Genomic DNA, 5,276 nt, shown 5'->3' on the forward strand with positions numbered 1-5,276 from the left:
ATTTTCTGTATATCTTCTATATTTTAATTTATTTACAACATATTGAGGCGACAAAGAAGGCATGACAGTGGCTGTATTCTCTCTGTGACTAGACTGGAATCAACGAGGGATGCTCGACAGCTGTGGCAGGGTTTGAATGCCATAACCTCCTACAAAGTTAAATCTTGTGACATAAGGGACAGCAGAGCTTCACTTCCAGATGAGCTCAATGCCTTCTATGCTCACTTTGACCACCAGAACAGGTAGGAACCATCGTGCAACCCCATGTCTCCTGGTGATCCTTTGGTCTCAGTATCTGAAGATGATGTGCAGGCTGCCTTCTAGTCTGGATGGAGTACCAGGCTGAGTACTGAAGTCCTGTGCCGACAAAGTAGCTGGTGTATTCGCGGATATCTTCAACCCCTCGCTCCTGTAGTGTGTGGTACCCACCTGCATCAAGCAGGCTTCAATCATACCGGTGGCCAAGAAGAGCCTGGTAACCTGTCTAAATGACTATCACCCAGTGGCACTTAAATGTCCACAGTGGTGAAGTGTTTTGAGAGTCTGGTGTTGAAGCATGTCAGCTCCTGTCTGAATGGTGACTTGGATCCACTCCAATTCTCCTACCAAAGCAACAGGTCTACAGCAGATGCTACCTTGTTTGCTCTTCACACAAACCTGGAACATCTGGACAACAAAAATGCATACATCAGGATGCACTTTCTCGAATACAGCTCAGTGTCTAACACTATCATCCCCTCAAAACTAATCAGTAAACTCCAAGATCTGGGCCTCACTACCCGCTTGTGCAATTGGATCCTGGATTTCCTCACCTGTAGACCCCACTCAGTTTGGATTGGCAAAAACATCTCCTCCACAATCTCCATCAACACTGGAGCACCACAGGGATGAGTACTCATCCCCCTGCTCTACTCCCTTTACACCTATGACTGTGTGGCTAAATACAACTCCAACACTATATACAAGTTGGCTGACGACACTACTGTTGTGGGCTGTATCAAAGGTGGTGATGAATCAGCACACAGGAGGGAGATTGAAAACTTGACTGAATGGTGTAATAACGATAACCTCTCACTCAATGTCAATAAGATCAAGGAACTGATAGTAGACTTCAGGCGTGGGAAACCAGAGGTCCATGAGCCAGTAACCGTCGGAGAATCAGAGGTGGAGGGGGTCAGTAACTTTAAATTCCTGGTTTCACTATCTCAGAGGATTGTCCTGGACCCATCATATAAATATTATTGTGAAGAAAGTAAGGCAATGCTTCTACTTTGTCAGGAGTCTGTGGAGGTTTGGCATGTCATCAAAATCCTTGGCAAACTTCTATAGACGTGTTGTGGAAAGCATGCTGCCCGGCTGCATTATGGTGTGGTATGAGAGCACCAAGGCCTTTGAGCGGAAAATCCAACAAAAGGTAGTGGATTTGGCCCAATACATCACAGGTAAAACCCTCCCAACCATTGAGCACATCTACAGGAAATGTTGTGTAGAAAAGCAGTATCCATCGTCAAAGATCCTCACCACCCAGGCCATGCTCTTTTCTTGGTGCTGTCATCAGGTAGAAGGTACAAGAGCCTCAGGAATCACGCTACCAGGTTCAAGAACAGAAACTACCATCATATATCAGGATCTTGAACAAAAGGGAATAACTTCACTCGTTTAAGGAATCTTATCTTGTTATTTCATGCTCATTGTTTATTGCTATTTATTTATATCTGCACTTGCACAGTTCATTTACAGTTCTTGATGTTTACAGTTCACAGAATCTGTTTACAGTTACTGTTCTATAGATTTGCTAAGTATGCCCACAGAAAAGAATCACAGGATTGTATGTGCTGACATGTTGTCCTCAGATAATAATTTTTACTTTGAACTTCAAACTTTTGAAATTTACGTTTCATTAGGAGTTTGAAGAGATTTGGTGTGTCACCAAAGACACTTGAAAACTTCTACAGATGTACTGTGGAGAGCATTCTGACTGGCTGCATCACTGATATGGCGGGTGTGGTGGGAAGGGGACTGCTGCATAGGATTAAAGTAAGCTGCAGCGAGTTGTAAACTTAGTCAGGTCCATCATAGGCACCAGCCTCCATAATATCCTGCACATATTCAACGAGTTGTGCCTCAGAAATGCAGCATCCATCATTTAGGACCCCCACCACCCAGGACATGCCCTCTTGGAATCGATATGGGTAGAGCTGCGTAACACTAAGGGGCAGAAAACGCTGGTGGGAGTTGTGTACAGGCCACCTAACTGTAGTAGTGAGGTTGGAGATGGTATTAAACAGGAAATTAGAAATGTGTGCAATAAAGGAACAGCAGTTATAATGGGTGACTTCAATCTACATGTAGATTGGGTGAACCAAATTGGTAAAGGTGCTGAGGAAGAGGATTTCTTGGAATGTATGAGGGATGGTTTTTTTGAACCAACATGTCGAGGAATCAACTAGAGAGCAGGCTATTCTGGACTGGGTTTTGAGCAATGAGGAAGGGTTAACTAGCAATCTTATCGTGAGAGGCCCCTTGGGTAAGAGTGACCATAATATGGTGGAATTCTTCATTAAGATGGAGAGTGACATAGTTAATTCAGAAACAAAGGTTCTGAACTTAAAGAGGGGTAACTTTGAAGGTATGAGACGTGAATTAGCTAAGATAGACTGGCAAATGACACTTAAAGGATTGATGGTGGATATGCAATGGCAAGCATTTAAAGGTTGCATGGATGAACTACAACAATTGTTCATCCCAGTTTGGCAAAAGAATAAATCAGGGAAGGTAGTGCACCCGTGGCTGACAAGGGAAATTAGGGATAGTATCAATTCCAAAGAAGAAGCATACAAATTAGCCGGAGAAAGTGGCTCACCTGAGGACTGGGAGAAATTCAGAGTTCAGCAGAGGAGGACAAAGGGCTTAATTAGGAAGGGGAAAAAAGATTATGAGAGAAAACTGGCAGGAAACATAAAAACTGACTGTAAAAGCTTTTATAGATATGTAAAAAGGAAAAGACTGGTAAAGACAAATGTAGGTCCCCTACAGACAGAAACAGGTGAATTGATTATGGGGAGCAAGGAGATGGCAGACCAATTGAATAATTACTTTGGTTCTGTCTTCACTAAGGAGGACATAAATAATCTTCTGGAAATAGTAGGGGACAGAGGGTCCAGTGAGATGGAGGAACTGAGGGAAATACATGTTAGTAGGGAAGTGGTGTTAGGTAAATTGAAGGGATTAAAGGCAGATAAATCCCCAGGGCCAGATGGTCTGCATCCTAGAGTGCTTAAGGAAGTAGCCCCAGAAATAGTGGATGCATTAGTGATAATTTTTCAAAACTCGTTAGATTCTGGACTAGTTCCTGAGGATTGGAAGGTGGCTAATGTAACCCCACTTTTTAAAAAAGGAGGGAGAGAGAAACCGGGGAATTATAGACCGGTTAGCCTAAGGTCGGTGGTGGGGAAACTGCTGGAGTCAGTTATCAAAGATGTGATAACAGCACATTTGGAAAGCGGTGAAATGATCGGACAAAGTCAGCATGGATTTGTGAAAGGAAAATCATGTCTGATGAATCTCATAGAATTTTTTGAGGATGTAACTAGTAGAGTGGATAGGGGAGAACCAGTGGATGTTGTATATTTGGATTTTCAAAAGGCTTTTGACAAGGTCCCACACAGGAGATTAGTGTGCAAACTTAAATCACACGGTATTGGGGGTAAGGTATTGATGTGGATGGAGAATTGGTTAGCAGACAGGAAGCAAAGAGTGGGAATAAACGGGACCTTTTCAGAATGGCAGGCGGTGACTAGTGGGGTACCACAAGGCTCAGTGCTGGGACCCCAGTTGTTTACAATATATATTAATGACTTGGATGAGGGAATTAAATGCAGCATCTCCAAGTTTGCGGATGACACGAAGCTGGGTGGCAGTGTTAGCTGTGAGGAGGATGCTAAGAGGATGCAGAGTGACTTGGATAGGTTGGGTGAGTGGGCAAATTCATGGCAGATGCAATTTAATGTGGATAAATGTGAAGTTATCCACTTTGGTGGCAAAAATAGGAAAACAGATTATTATCTGAATGGTGGCCAATTAGGAAAAGGGGAGGTGCAACGAGACCAGTGTGTCATTATACACCAGTCATTGAAAGTGGGCATGCAGGTACAGCAGGCGGTGAAAAAGGCGAATGGTATGCTGGCATTTATAGCGAGAGGATTCGAGTACAGGAGCAGGGAGGTACTACTGCAGTTGTACAAGGCCTTGGTGAGACTACACCTGGAGTATTGTGTGCAGTTTTGGTCCCCTAATCTGAGGAAAGACATCCTTGCCATAGAGGGAGTACAAAGAAGGTTCACCAGATTGATTCCTGGGATGGCAGGACTTTCATATGAAAAAAGACTGGATGAACTGGGCTTGTACTCGTTGGAATTTAGAAGATTGAGGGGGGATCTGATTGAAACGTATAAAATCCTAAAGGGATTGGACAGGCTAGACGCAGGAAGATTGTTTCCGATGTTGGGGAAGTCCAGAACAAGGGGTCACAGTTTGAGGATAAAGGGGAAGCCTTTTAGGACTGAGATTAGGAAAAACTTCTTCACACAGAGAGTGGTGAATCTGTGGAATTCTCTGCCACAGGAAACAGTTGAGGCCAGTTCATTGGCTATATTTAAGAGGGAGTTAGATGTGGCCCTTGTGGCTAAAGGGATCAGGGGGTATGGAGGGAAGGCAGGGGCAGGGTTCTGAGTTGGATGATCAGCCATGATCATAATAAATGGCGGTGCAGGCTCGAAGGGCCGATTGGCCTACTCCTGCACCTATTTTCTATGTTTCTATGTTTCTATGTTTCTCATTGCTACCAACAAGGAGGTACAGGAGCCTGAAGGTACACACTCAATGATTCAGGAACAGCTTCTTCCCCTCTGCCATCTGATTTTGGAATGAACATTAAAGCCATGAACTCTACCTCACTACCTTCTTATTTCTATTTTTGCACTACTTATCTAATTTAACTATTTTATATACACGTACACACACACTGTAATTCAGTTTTTTTCTATTATTAGGTATTGCATTGTACTGCTGTCTCAAAAACAACAAATTTCGCGACATACACTGGTGATATTAAACCCTATTCTGATTCCTTTTGATATCTCAGGTTATCAGAGTTATTTAAGAGCAATTCAGGCAAAGATTGGATGATCATGAGGGCAATATGGCAGTGAGATGGGAGCCAATATGATAGAGCTGAGGATGAGCCAGCAGGTTTACAAGTAGATGCTGGGTGTAAC

The sequence above is a fragment of the Mobula hypostoma genome, chromosome 16 (assembly GCF_963921235.1).
Source record: "Mobula hypostoma chromosome 16, sMobHyp1.1, whole genome shotgun sequence".
In the NCBI taxonomy this organism is placed as follows: Eukaryota; Metazoa; Chordata; class Chondrichthyes; order Myliobatiformes; family Myliobatidae; genus Mobula; species Mobula hypostoma.